Source organism: Rhipicephalus microplus, chromosome X, assembly GCF_043290135.1.
Source record: "Rhipicephalus microplus isolate Deutch F79 chromosome X, USDA_Rmic, whole genome shotgun sequence".
Lineage (NCBI taxonomy): Eukaryota > Metazoa > Arthropoda > Arachnida > Ixodida > Ixodidae > Rhipicephalus > Rhipicephalus microplus.
Window position 1 is genome coordinate 147,184,631 of NC_134710.1, and position 15,205 is coordinate 147,199,835.

The following is a 15,205-nucleotide window of genomic DNA, read 5'->3' on the forward strand; positions in this document are numbered from 1 at the left end:
TGCGCCGTCCGCACCGCTTCTCGAACAATCGACAGCTGACGCGCGCGCATGCGCCGTCGCGCCGTCGCCCACTCTTCCACCATCTGTGCATCCCTTCCTCCTCTACACACCGCGCGCGCTTCACTCCTCCACCATCTGTGCACCCTTCCTCCTCTACACACCGCGTTCGACATCTACAATTCTCCTGATTCTCCAGTGGACGCGCATGTGGCGTCGCGCTTCGAGAACATTCAACAGCTGACAGTGCATGCGCCGTCGTGCTGTATATATACTCAAGGTTGGCGCTCGCTCGCTCAGTTGCCGCTCGTCGGTTGGTTTGTACGGCGCGTCGACGTCCAAGGTCGCGGTGAAATGAATTCCAACGAATCCACAAACACAATGATCGACGTCCCTTCGACCAGCGCCGCCCTTTCGCATACGTGTGTACGTGTTCACTCATTTAACACCCCCTCCTACAACCACGTTAACCAATTTAGCCATCGACCCAAGTAAGTCGCAATTTAACACCCCATTTCACAACCACGTTAACCAATTTAGCCATCGACCCAAGTAAGTCGCACTTTAACACCCCGTTAAGCAATTATATGGTCCGCATCCTCCTCAGTGTTCCCCCGAGGGAAGCTGCGGGCAATTTTTTTAATTGTACTCGTATAAGTCTTCATCATTTTCTTTACTTCCTTCCCTCCCCACTTCTTTCTCCCCTCTTATCTTTGATTTTTCTGCTTCCTCCCTCCTCCCGAAAGAGTTAGCAGGCATTGTGCCCCTCCAGGCTGCCAGCTTGCTCTCTCCCTCTTTCCTCTGTGTCCTTGTGTATCTGTATATACAAATAAAATCATTAAATAAATAAATAAATAAATAAATAAGAAATGCACCTTTCCTAGTGGTGTACTCTCCTTAAACTAAGAGATATGTTATTCTTCCACATTGCTGAACCATCAGTCAGTCCAAGAGTCAAAACTTTCAAGTAAGGACATGCCATGATTACACACAAGAAAATGAGACACGAAGGGATACTTATGCATGCCTTACTTCTCGTAAGCTCATGAAAAACTAAGCTTGAGCATTGAATATTTATCAGGAATCACGTACAATATATGCAGATAAATTGCGAAAGAACATTACAGGGCCTTGCAGAATCTCCATAGTCTTTACCACCTTTGAATGGCGTTATCAATACGTCGCATTTGAATTGCGGTTTTTAAGATTCAAGGTGACAATGCTACAAGGGTGTGCAGAATTTGCATAAAACTGGTAGCAAAAGGTCTTGTTGCTTTGGGGCAGAATGATGCAGCATGGAACGTCTCGAGAATTAAAAACGAAAAAAAAAATATTGGTGGACTCCAAATGGTCTCTTGAAGTCTTTGCGTATAAAAAAGCTGTAGAGATTTGACATTTTATACATAACTTTCAACCTTCTTTATCAAACCATGAAGGCTTCGCACTACGAGGATATCAACTGATGTAGTTTCTTGTGTTTATTTTATTTTTAGCGCAACAACGTTAAAATGATCATTGCACGGTAATTTGATTGATATGTGGGGTTTAACGTCCCAAAACCACTATATGATTATGAGAGACGCCGTAGTGGAGGGCTCCGGAAATTTAGACCACCTGGGGTTCTTTAACGTGCACCCAAATCTGAGCACACGGGCCTACAACATTTACGCCTCCATCGGAAATGCAGCCGCCGCAGCCGGGATTCGAACCCGCGCCCTGCGGGTCAGCAGCCGAGTGCCTTAGCCACTAGACCACCGCGGCGGGGCCTTTGCACGGTAATTTCACAGCCGATGTTGTGCGTGAGTGAAAATGCAAGATAAATATAAATAAATACGTAAAAGATTTTGTTTCTACTCAAAATATAACCCAGACCTTCTGCGAGAGCATCGTCATTGATGTGAACTGCACAAAAATTGATAAGAATATCTTCTTATGCCAGGAATCTCCATAGGCGTAGAATCGCTCCAGGCGCTAAGACGTGTGAATTGTGCAAAGAGTCGCTGGTCTCAAGGGCCACATAAACAAAGAACTAAGACAAACTTATTCGTTGTCATTGTTATTAACGAAAAGTAAAGAAAGGTACGGCAGCTCTAAACTAGTGGTGCCAAGCCTTGAAGTGTGGAGCTTGGCGGCCTCCGTTTCTCTTTACCTTTCTATTTCCTATATTTCTTTCGTTACGTTATTTCTGTCTCTTGTTTTCTTAGGTGATTTCTGTGTCTTTCTCTCTCTTTCTCTATTTTTTTCAATGCCTTCCTGTTTTTCTTTTTTTCTATTTTTTTCTTTTTTATCTCTATGTCTCGCTTGCTTCGTCTTTTTTTCTCTCTCTTCAATCCTTTCTCTCTGATTCTTTATTCTACCACTTTCATTTTTCTCTATTTCTGTCCTTCTCGCACTTTGTACGCTGTGATTCACTCTCCTCCCTCCACCTGGCCGGCCTTCCTCTTCACTCCGCCTCCCTTCTCACCCACAGAGTTTCCTCAAATTAACTAGAATGAATTCTGGCGTTGCGATTGTTCAGTGACCATCCATAGGAATGATGGGTAGTATACACACACACGCACACACGCACACACACACAGATATATATATATTTTATATATATATATATATATATATATATATATATATATATATATATATATATATATATATATATATGATGAAGACCAGACTCTAGGCCGAAACTTCGAAATAAACCACGTTGTGACCGCTCACGCAGGATCTACTGGACTATATATATATATATATATATATATATATATATATATATATATATATATATATATATATATATATATATATATAACTATGCCTAGTCTTTGTACTTGTGTGCGGCAAATCGCACTTGTGGCTTCGTTTATTGCTGTGTTTCGGTTTTTTTTTTTCAAAGGAAAAAACAAACCCTCTCTCTGTAAGCCTTAAAGAATAAAGTGTTGAAGCACGACCGCCGAACATTCGCTGATTTTTGTTTCGTGAGAAAACAGCTTCAAGCCACACGAACACACACGGAGCCAGAAGTACGAAGATTCGAAAGATCTGTGTACTAGCCATCATTCCCATGCTCTCTGAGGCGCCGTGCATTGCAGCTACCATAAAAACTAGCGCCAGAGTTTCCTCTAGTGTATGTTTAGGAATCTGTGTGTTCTCACCTTCACTTCCATTTCTCCTTCCCTAGCTTGACTATACTATATACAAGTCCAAGTTAGAATGTGCTAGCATGCCTGGATAGCCAATTGGTTACGACGGTTGGCTTAGGATTGGTGGAACCAGGGTGAATTTTGTGTGAATTGTGGGTGAATTAGTGAACCTTGACTCGCGAAGAAATTTTTTTTCGAAGAATGTTGTTTTCTTATTCTTCTCATGTTTCCTTCTTTCTCTCACTCTCTTTCCTTCTCTTTTTCTCTGAAGTCATTCTATCACCCATCAGGATAGTCTACCCTACGCCCGAGAAATCACTGCACGTGCCTATAGGGAGCGTTGCGGAAGATGAAGACGACGACTTGGATGAAGAGGAGGACAGGGTTAACACGTGGGGGTTAGTGATGATCATTTCTGTTTTCGCGCCATAAAAAAAAACAGCCAGTTTAAAGAGCTCCGCAGTAGAAACATCAACAAACGTAGCAGTTGTGCACATTTGCCAGTTGCATTACAAAAGTGTAGTGGGCTCCTCGCTAATTAGCACACACACACACACACACACACACACACACACACACACACACACACACACACACACACACATATATATATATATATATATATATATATATATATATATATATATATATATATATATATATATATATATAGCGTAGTGAAAACTACGCAACAGTACTTGCAGTAGGCATTGTGGTTTTAAACGGCTGATGTTACTCGCACTGCCGTTTCTTTGTTTGCGGCAAGATGAAAGTATTAACAAAAGAGCGGAGCTAGGATACATTACTTTGTCGCTCGCTTCTTGAAGTGAAACTCAAGAGTTCTTAAATTTTTTTTTGTTCCATGCCAATGCTTGAGACAACGTAATAAAAAAAAAAGACACCGTCGGGTTCTTCTGCACATCGTGTAGAACATTTACAGCACACTGCCCAAAACAAGCAGTTAACACGTCCGCCTAATATTTTTACCAAATAGCCGAACGACCGTACTTCCGAGGCGTTCTAGGCAGATTAAGCAGCGAATGCACAATGTACCACACGTTTCATTATTGTGAAGTGTAAGAAACTGCCTTTACTTTTGGTTCTAGTTATTTGAAAGACGCTACAGTGCAATTAATTTGCTAATCTGTCTGTGATCGTCTGCTTCCAAACTACATCAATCAAATTATATAGAAAACGCGTTCGAAATATTTTAAATATACCCTATAATCAGTTGTTTTTTTATGACGGTGCCGGCTTCTCGAGCTGCGTTTTAGGAAACGATCATTGCTCACTAAGCGTACGAATAGGTTGCACACCACTCGCGACTCGCGCATCACTTATTCGGTCGCTGTCAGCGTAAATTGTTCCTTGCTATTCTAGGAACTACTGAATTAAAAAAGCAGATAACTTGTTACTGGCTAAGATATTATGCTGATTTTTGGTGTCACAAGAAACAAACGCTGACTACATGCCAAATTATTCCCAAGACTTTACTTTATTAATCCATGAAAAACAGGTTCCTCCATAAATACAGTTGTCATTCCATAAAAACATTTCTCAATGCAATTCAAGAAGACAGATCTGCCATGCCGTCCAGTCTTACAGCCTACACAGCTCAGCAGGACTGCGCTTTTCGAAGCGCGCCCACGTTAAGCCATGTGAACCCTGAAAGTGGATCACACTACATATAAGGACATCTCTGGCAAAACATGCAGCTGTAAACTATCTCCGTGAGATCACCATATGAATTGGTTGTGTTTTGTGCCGCAATATCAGCATTTCAAAGCGTCATATGTATTCTGCATTACAGTACGCATGAGCAAATTACTACTGAAACAAGCGAAAATAATTACCTTATCCTCAAATAGGACTTGATGTCAAGTAACACTGGTTTCCTGGTAGTTATTGTCGTTTCGTGGCATTGCCTTTAACAGGCTTGGTGAAAAAGCTGCCTGGCCTGTCTACCGATAATAGAAATTATTCCTAAGGCTTGACGTTCTAAAGTCACGACATGATTACGAGAGATGTGATAGTGGAAGACTCCGGTAATTTTGGCTATCTGGTATTCTTTAATATACGCTGACATCACGCACTGTAAACGGGCCTCTACCATTTCTTTCGCCTCCATCTAAATTGGACCGCCGTAGCCGGGATCAAACCCTGGACCTTCGGGTGTGCAGCCAATTAATTGCCTTTGCCACATTTCTACCGCGGTAGATGGTCCGTGTACCGAAGCACTCAGAATGTATCAATTCTGTGAAATATGGGGAAAACTGACAGTCCACATTGTCTTGCAGCTCGCACAAGTAAACAGAATTGATGAAAAACTCAGAATCTGGCAGACGGGTATACCGTTTCTTTAACAATACTTTACCGCTCTAGGAGCCAAGTGGCCTCTCCTGCGGGAATGCAGAACTACTCAGTGGATAATGGCTTCATGTAACATTTACGAACGCGTAATATTTTTGCACTTAAGAACATATACACTAATATGCAAACCCTGTAGATGTGAAGAGACTATCAAACACCTTCTGTGCTCTTTCCCACGACGCGAAAGTCAGTTATGCTTTTCTTTGCAGAAGCAATTTGGCTGACTAGACAGCAGTGGAACATATTTTCAAATAAAAATTTTATGTTGCAACATACTGCCACACAGAAAAAATACGATATAGGTATTTTCGCTGGGTGACAACAAGCCCCTACAGAGATGTCCGGTTGTTGTAACTTTTTTTTTGCTCTCTCATAGTTTTTATTGGCGTTGTTCTTGTATCTGGGGCCTAAGATAACATTGTAACACTATATCGAGGACGGATTACGGAGCAGTCGTGCTGCAACACCAGCATGGTGCTTGAACGACACGCCGGCTGCAACTCAAACAGGGGGCGGCTGACCCATCCCTAAATAAGGTGTATCAAAAGACCGGTTACGAAAAAGAAGCCATAGCAGTGGTTAGCGTATTTGTAAGGCGCTGGATGGAATTGCTCAGTCTCGAGGCACGGGTCCACGTCAAGAGGATTATACGGATGCGCCATGCTCTCTGGTCACCTAATTGCGCAATGCCCGAGTTGCCTTTACGACACGCTGTAATCACATTTAGCTGTGCTACAATTTGGCGAAATCGAAAAGAAGGTCGACAGAGAGAATAGAAAAAGTCCCTGAGGTCATAGATGGCTCAGCGAGGGGCCGCGTAGAGAAGTAAAAGTACGAGATTAAGAGTATTCGATAGACATCGATTCAGAAGGGCTCTGTCAATGCCACGCAAGCGTTACTGACGTTAGTGGTCAGTTGTACGCTCGTGTCACGAAGAAGATAAGTAAATGCATCTTTCCCGCATTGCGCTACTGAGAAAAGATTGAGCAACAGGCGACCTATAGCTTGGAAAAGAGTTGCGCTGAGCTGCAGAAAAGTTTCACAGTTGCTTCGAAGGAAGGGCAACAAATGCTGCAAATTAGATCGGAAGCGGATCTGTCTCCTTTTTTCGGTGTGTGGTGGCACACGTTCAAGCTTCTTGTATCCGTCGAAGATTTCGTCTCTCAACACTGCAGTGTCTCAGCTAAGGCCAACTAAGGGTGAAAGAAATTTCCGAAATCTGCAAGTAATAAATATCTAAATTTCGCATCTTGAACGCAAACTCTTAGAAGCTGTAAGCGTAACAAGTTCAGCGAAACGAAGTATGAGCGGCTGTCGCCTTTTTCGCAAAAAGCTCCAAAAGTAAGAAAAAGAAATACTCGCCTGCGACATCCAAGTAATTCATAATGAAGGAAGTTGCTTCTAGTTAAAGAAGTTAAATAATTCAAGGTTGCAGGTTTCACAAGTAACGTATCTTTAACTACACGTCTGGGTTACTACTGGAATAGATAGCAGATGGAACACAGCGAAAACTGAAATTATACTGTAGTGTCTGGACTCATAAAACAGGCATGGGAGCGCGTTTGCAGTGGCTCAAAAAGGACACCTATGAGAAAATCTCCCCAATTCAGTTCTTTTCGAAGTCGAGTTTACTTTCTTCTGTGATTACTGGCCATCCAAACTTCGTGTAAGCGACGCGACAATTCTGTCACGTCTGATTAAATCTCGATACAGCAGTACCGTCGAGAGTATATGCCTTGTGAGAAAAACTTGACGTCGAAGAGAAACGTGCGAACAGAACAACTTGTATTCAGATATTCGGAAAGTCATGTTTTTACAGATGTTGTCACAAAACATAATAACTACATTGTGTCTTGCCCATTCATTATTTTCGAATGCTGCTATATTGGCGTTTTTTTCCCTTTTCGGATGATTATGCGGGCGTTATGATTATGCACGTGGTACTCTTGTTAGGCAAACGAATCATTTAATAAAAAGATTGTTGCTGAGCCGAGTGAAACACACGCGCATCTGGAAGCCAATAAGACAGCGTCTGGAAGCATAATCTAATGTTTTACTTCTGTCGCGTAGATATATCAAATTTGGGAGGAGAAAAAAAAAAGAAATGGAGGCACGCAGTGCAAGGAAAGCTGCCGCATTCAGCTTCCGTGGACGTAGCCTTGATAGCAAAGGTTGTCACAGGTCTTCGTTCCGTATGGAGGGCATTTTTTTGCAGGGGCATTCAGTGCTACTTATGTTGAAAGGCTGTGCTAAAAATAAAGACATCCCATTTTTAGTTCAGCGTTACTGGAGTGAGGACAGCACTGAAAGGGAAATGGTGTTTTTTTTTTCAGATTGACCATTTTCGAAATAGGTGTAAAGGCCAAATGCAACAACGAATAAGCTTTGCAGCCATTCTTCAAGACGACGGCAACGGTGTTTATGCTGTATCGTGCTACCCATGACACGTGAGTATGTGATCATCACAAACTATCTAAAGTACAAGCGCAAAAATTTAACAGCTGCTCAGCTATTCAGGACATCATGTATTCTTGAATGCAAACTGCACCAATTCGACATGTTCTGTGGAAAGTTTATCGATACAGTGTACAGCAACAACTTTTTATTGTGCTCACTCACAGGCCTGTATCAGAAAAATAGAATTTCACAGCACTTACGAGGTTTAAAATCACATCGGAATTCTATAAAAACACCACAGGGTTCATGCGATTTGCTAGCCTTCGTTGATTTGAATAACTGAGAGGCCTTTCATGATTTTTTTTTCTCTATACTGTTTCTCTCTCTGCTTCTCCATTTTACAAGCGCTTTCCCGAATCATATATAGTGGAGTGTTTATAGCTAACCTAAAACTCGCATCTGCCTTACGTACCTGGCACTTGCTTTTTTTTTTTCTCCATCTGTCTAACGTAGTCGCAAAAATGAATTTGTTTTTGCTTGACCAGTCTATCAAGTTGCTGGCACATTAGACCCAATGAGCTGTTGAATGCATGCGCATTCTTTCTCATACTCCCATGTCCTCCTAGCCTCCCTTTTTTTTCTTTATTTAGCTGCCTCGAGTTCTTCTCTGTGTGTTACCACTTGCTGTGATCACACACAGAGAGGAACTCGAGGCAGCTAAATAAGCATTTGCGCCTCCATCGAACAGCAGCGGCGGCCGCATGTCCGATGGAGGCGCAAATGCTTGATGCCCATGTGCTCAGGTTTAGGTGCACATTAAACAACCCCAGGTGGTCTAAAGTTCCGGAGCCCTCCACTACGTCATCTCTCATATTCATTCCAAGTCCATCAATGTGGCTAGATCATGTGTTTGTCTATCACACGGTGCCCAAGCTCAAAAATAGTTTGTATGTCTCATACCTGGTGTAACGTCCTACAATTTGGCAATTCACAGGGAATGCTTCACCTGCTAGCTTCCATCGAATGATCAGAGGGGCAAGACATACATTTTTGCTTATTTTCCGCATTCATTAGTACACTTATTTCTATTTTACTAATTCTTGTCCTCATTTTTTGAAAGTTTGGGGCTGGCATAAACGGGCGCACCATAGAACTTGTTCTCTCCTTGTATGTTGTCATTATAGTAACTTTCGGCCTGTTAAAAAAAAAAGAGTTAACTTGAACGTCCAAATGACGCAGCAAAGGGAACATTCTTTTCATTGTGAATAATTCATAAAGTTTATATACACAGAAATTGCACCAATCGCTCGTGAAATGTGCCTCTTTCCGCTGACGGGAAGATCTGTGCCCGATTACAATGTTTTCATAGCCTTGAAAGAGCGAAGCCGCTACTGTGAGAACTGTTGTGCCAAAATGACACTGTCCGACATTAGAAAATATCCCGGAGACCACTAAAATTGCTTTACAGTGGCGTAAAAGAGAATGTTACGGCACATGTTCTACTATTATTAAGGTAAAGGAAACATGCCAAAATGAAAAAGAGCCAGCAACACTGAATGTGTTTATTTAGCCACACGCTTTTTTTTCGTTTTCATCAATACCAATATGACCAAATAAAAAAAACATATCTAAGATAAATTTACCAGCGCAAAAAGACAAACACTTAAGAAGACACACACACACAGCACTGAACTCAAAACTGATTTATTACGTGGAACGTGAGGCATTTTTCATTGCATGCATCTAAGTATCAGAAAAATGCACGAAGCGATAAAATACCTCGTGACAACTGGTACTTCAGAGTTTTTTTGGGGGGGTGATTAGTCCCTTTGCACAACCATTGTGTCCACAGTTGCAAAATCCTGGAAGCCACGTGGAAACATCAGGCCCTATTTTGCAAGCGTTGCCTCTTTCTGGCACTGCATGGGTGTCCGTCACCTCCCACATTAAAAGTGCTCGTCTCGGTGAAGGTACTCGTCTTCAGTAAGCTCCGCGACTGAAGTGCTGTGGTTCTAGACGCTAAGATAGCTTCGAGCTTCAACTCCTAAGAATCCCCCCCTCCGGCACAACTCATTCAGCAGCCTCGGGGAAGTAATTCTAGCACGTGCTGCACAATACGTTCTAGGACGAGGGCCCAAATTCACGGTGGAGCCGAAGAAACCAGCTCTGAGCAACTGGGCATTATAAGAAACATGTCTAAGGTGCTTCCACAGGCTGAAAGTGACAAATGTATTTTAGAAAAGGTGGACTTCTTTGATGCGTACGAAGAGGTACCTAGTAAGGTACCTGTAAAAACGCTGTTTCGTAGCTCAGGAGCAACGCACTTTTTTGCTACCAGCCGACAAAGAAGGAGGATTTTTGGTTCTACCAAAGCATCTACTAGTGGGGAAGGCTGTTGAAGCTATTCAATGAACCTTTGTACGGCAAGTAAATAACGTAAAGAATGTAAAAGCGGGACCAAAAAGGCCGTGCAAGAAAATGGATCTAGAGCAGTTGTTGAAACCGGTTAAGTATAAGAGTCTCAACTTAGGGGTATTTTCTTAGTGTAAGGACATCTTAGGTCGATTGCCCATCACGCGTGTGTCCGGAAAGAGAACGTGGTAGAAAAAAGTATCTAGGCTCTTGCAAAGCAAAGTAATTCTTAAAATAGATGACTCATTCATAATTAGAAATTCTGAGTTATTGATTACTCATTTGAAAGAATATTGTAAGAAAAATACCTGGCTCGTTCCTTCTATAATAAGGACCTTTATTATATGTGAAGCTGCTTAGGGTCGAGCTTATCCGGTGTGCCGCGCGATCCCCCCCCCCCCCCCTGCTGCGCATGCGCATTCATTCCCCTTTCTCACCTCGCAATGCTGACGCAAGCAGCTTCTATAGCGAGTTTCTTGATTAAAAAAAAAACTGCTCGCATTGCACAACCGTTCACTGGCCACTCCATATACCTATACAGGCCCTAGATCTTGACCTCCAAGGTAGTGCCGGTGAGAGAATTGTTGAACAAGACAAAATCGCAGCGTGTACATTAACTAAAAGCGGACTGCGAGTCTTTGTGTCCAATCAGAGCCTTCTTATTCTCATTGCCTATTAGCATTGATTGGGAAGTTTCAGTAGGATGCTCCAGTCCATCACTCTGTGCTTTGCGCCTCCCCAAGATTCGCTCCTGCGCAACGCCGCGATGAGCCCCAGCGTCAACGCCACCTCAAGTTTAAGCGTTAGCGGCCTCTCCTTCGCATCTACACATGGTTCCATTTAGCGGTAGAGCGTATAAGTTCTTTGTTGATTGCCTCATGAACAACTGCTCATTTGTACACTGGAAGCAGGATCGGTAGCTGTGGTGCTACGACATTTCAGAATGAATCGAGGGGGTCTAATGTTGTTTTTCTTGAATGGCTAGAGTTTTACATGAAGTGAACTTTTTCAAACTATGCAGATGTTCAGTATTTACAGTGGACTGGTATGTATTGAGTCGCCAGTAACGCATGTTTTCAGCTACTCGTATGTATAGCCCACCCGGAAAGTGTTGCACGAGTGGTTATGTGAGACGAAGGTATACACCACAGGTATTCAGGCTCGTTGACGATTTTCCGGTATTGTTCGATACAGACAATACAAAATTTTAAACAGGGCTTGATCGTTTGGTCAATATGTTCATGAATGCCTTGCGCCACTATTTGTGACGTGTGAAGTGTCGCAACATTCGTGCATCCACTTTTTATTCCTCAAGGTAAAGTTGGAACCCGAGCATATCTGCTTGTCGTATTTACCGCCCACCGGAAAAGATTTGTTGTCGTTTTATTCGGTGCACTCAAAGATTGTAAAGTGGTGATTGGTCAAGGCTTGTTTTACATACACCCTGCGCAAGTCGGGCCAGCACTACATTGATACAAGCTTTTCAGATGCAAACGGGACGCCTGGCGTTGGTAGGGTACCTTACCACGTGCTATCTGTCGTTATGGAATTCATGCTCCGAGGCATCAATATTGCCGACCGGGTGCAGAAGCAGGGGCCATCACAAGGAAGGAGAACCGTGGTGGTGCCATACATGCAAAAGTTGTCACACAACCTGAAACAGGCCGCCCAGCATTGCGACATTACGGTGGCATTTTCAGCTTCTGAGAAGCTCTCCAGGTTGTGCAGAGTGGTGAACGCTGTCCTGGAAACAAAGATATGTACGAAACTAAGCCTCACAATTTTTTTTGTGTCGTGAGAGAAAGGAGTCGTATATACTCTACGCCACTCTCATGCGGCGAGCACTATGTTGGACAAACGGGCAGGTGTCTCAACGTCCATCTCAGAGAGCAACAGCAGAGCCTGTCAGCGGTTGCCGGCCGTCATTTAGCGATGAAATACCAAACTTGTGGCTGCTCCCCGCATTTCGAGGATTGCACTGTCTTAGCCAGGCATGTCGAGAAAGTTCTTCAGGAAATTTTAGAGGCAGCCGAAATTCAGAGGCTTGCTGACAGATGTGTCAGCAGGCCATCCCTTTCCCTCTTCAGCGAGGAAGTGTAAGCCACCTACAGTGCATGTCTTTTTAATAGGTCTTTGCTCCTTCGTTCAATCATTTACTCCATTTCTTTATTACGTTTTAAATGTTTAATGTAAGACTGTAGTTTTTTAGATATTTTTTGTCTTGCCTCGTGTGGCTTCACTTCTCTGGTTCTAATGAGTTCGCGGGTCGGTTTCAGGATCAAATATTGTTTTCCCTTCTTTTTGTATGTCAAGGGCATACTTGGTGGTTTGAAAATTCCCGACTGCTCTGTCACCGTTAGTTGATCGTCTTTTTTTGGTAACCAGTTGTCACGAGGAGTTTCATCGCTTTTTTTTCATCATGTTATTATTCTGTTGCTTCGATGCATACCATCAAAAAAGCCTTGCGTTCGGAGTAATAAATCAGTTGTAAATTCAGCGCTGTGGGCTCGAGTATCTTCTTGAGCGTTTCGTCTTTATGCACTGGTAAATCTACCTAAAACACCGTAATGTACCGTAAATGAAAACCGGGACACTTAGAATGCACCTCACACACCTGTTAAGTGCAACAAAGAATATTACAGGCTCAACATGCCACCATGAGGAGAACCGACCTACGCAGAGTGTGGAGGGTAGGCAGTTAGAGGTGTGTACAAAAAGGTCTCGTGTGTAACTCGTCCAGTGATACGCCTGACCATCATGCTCATCTGTCTTCAGAGCATTAAACATGGCGTCAGAAGTGACATTTTCATAAGCGCTTTCTGTGACAAAAAGCATAATGACGAACCGTTGTTTACATATTGTGTGTGCTCATCGGTATTGCCATTAAAGCAACAAAGACGTGAACACTCTGTTCCGTCGTCTGAAAACAAACGGCGTCTAAAGTAGTTTCTTTTATTATACTCTGGTGAAAGGAACTACATTAGACCCAGTTTGTCTCCTCCAGCTCCTCTCTTTATCTCTATACTTTTAATTCCTATCAGTTTTAATCCCTGCTTACCACCATCCCTCGTGAGCTACTGTTGAGGTGTCCTCCCCCTAAGAGACAGTTACGGGGCTCACTTTTCCTTTCTTTTCATTTAAGAATACCCCCCCCCCCCCCACTTCGTTACGCGAATATGTAGCGACATTAAGCAGTATGACAGGAACTGTACAGATGACGCTTGAGAAGTTTAAAAAGAAGTACCACGTGACTGAATCTGCCATTATTGAGTAACCATTCTATAAATGCATAAACTAAATCATTGACATCCGCTTTTTTCTTTGGCCTTCTCGTTTTTACATATTTCTATCCCATTTCTCCGGTTTGCCGTGCAGAGTTGCCAGCCTCGTTAACCAGGTTAACCTCCCTGCCGTCTGGCTTGCTGTTATTCCTCCTCCTTATCTGGCCACGCATTATGTTAAGAAACACAGAAGTGTAAGACTCCTGTTACTAAGCAGGGACAATCCATGAACACAGGAAACCAGTCACTGGCCCACTGCTTCAATTTCGGAACTTCTCCGAAGACTCTCCAATGGCTTTTCATGAGTAACGTAGAAGTATAGGCCAGTTCGTTTCGTAGGTATATTTTTTTTAGGGGCGAAGCTCCTTAGGGCGTGGGCTGTGCGTCCCCTGTAGCCTGTATGTAGCCACCTCTAGTTTAGTTCTTGCAGTGTTCACTAGATGGCGGTACCGTCTCCTGTATGTAGCCACCTCTCGTTTAATTCTTGTAGTGTTTACTAGATGGTGGTACTTGTAGCTGATGATGAAAAGATGCAAGATGTTATAAACTAGAAAGCGGTACTTGAAGTTGATGAAAGACGCGAGATCTTATAAAATAGGAATGATGTCACATATGGCGTGTGTCATTGGTTGAAGGCAATCGTTCGATTTAGTGCGGCGACGTAGGCTAGGGGGAGCGATGTAATAAAATCGAGTGGGCAAAATGTACAGAGGATTCATGGTTTACCAGGTTTACCTCCGGAGCTTCGCCCACTCATCATCATTCACTTCGGGGATATGGCGGAATTTTTTCGTCTTCGTCTAGGTGCACCGTTTTGTAATAAAAGCAGTTTACAAACAAGAGCTTTTTAAGATCATGTCTTCTGTCCCTTTGCTGTAAACTACAATGAAGGAGATAAAGGAGCTAGCCTGCCCTTTTTTTCTGACAGAGATTGTTCTATGCGGGCGATGTTATGCTGGCATGCTTAGACATCTAATCCTTCTAATTTCAAATCAGAACGGGGAGAGTTAAATGGGGTTGAACAAAAGAAAACAAGTGCATATGAACGCGTGGTAAAATCCACTGTACACAAAAGATCATACGCAAACTTTGAGTGCACGGTGATACTTTATGTTTTGCTTCTTCTTGAGCCCAACAACATTATTAATACAAAGCACTGAAAAGCCCGCATGATTAATTCGATTTCCAAAGATTATTTTATATGCATATGCTCCGTGATTATTAAAAGTGCGCTGTTATGACTAAGAAGTGTGGCGGTTTGGGCTAGTTGGTATGACATGATGATAGTTATAGCGCGGGAACAAAACTACGGCAAAGAGACAAGCGCTCGTCTCCTTCTTGTCCCTTTGCTGTTCTCGCGCTATAACTATACATCACATCATGACTAATCTGCGTCGTTGCGCTCGCTAAATGGTGAATTGTATTATATATATATATATATATATATATATATATATATATATATATATATATATATATAAGGTCAAGAAGTGTATAATGGAGGGCTCGTCTTTCCATGTTTTTAACGAAATATGAATGAGATATTTGAAGGTCGCAGGTTCGGTTCCTGCCCACGGGAAATTATCTTTGACATCAAACGTGACACCAAAC

At 42.7% G+C, this 15,205-nt stretch overlaps 1 long non-coding RNA gene across 2 annotated transcripts in view; it reads left to right on the forward strand.

Moving 5' to 3' along the window:
• Positions 1-3,403: 3,403 nt before the first annotated feature.
• Positions 3,404-15,205, forward strand: part of LOC142777002 (uncharacterized) — a 61,837-nt gene continuing 50,035 nt past the window's right edge. For both annotated transcript variants that reach the window (XR_012887895.1, XR_012887894.1), the window contains exons 1-2: positions 3,404-3,532; positions 7,838-7,951. This is a non-coding gene — a long non-coding RNA (uncharacterized LOC142777002). The remainder of the gene's footprint in view (positions 3,533-7,837; positions 7,952-15,205) is intronic.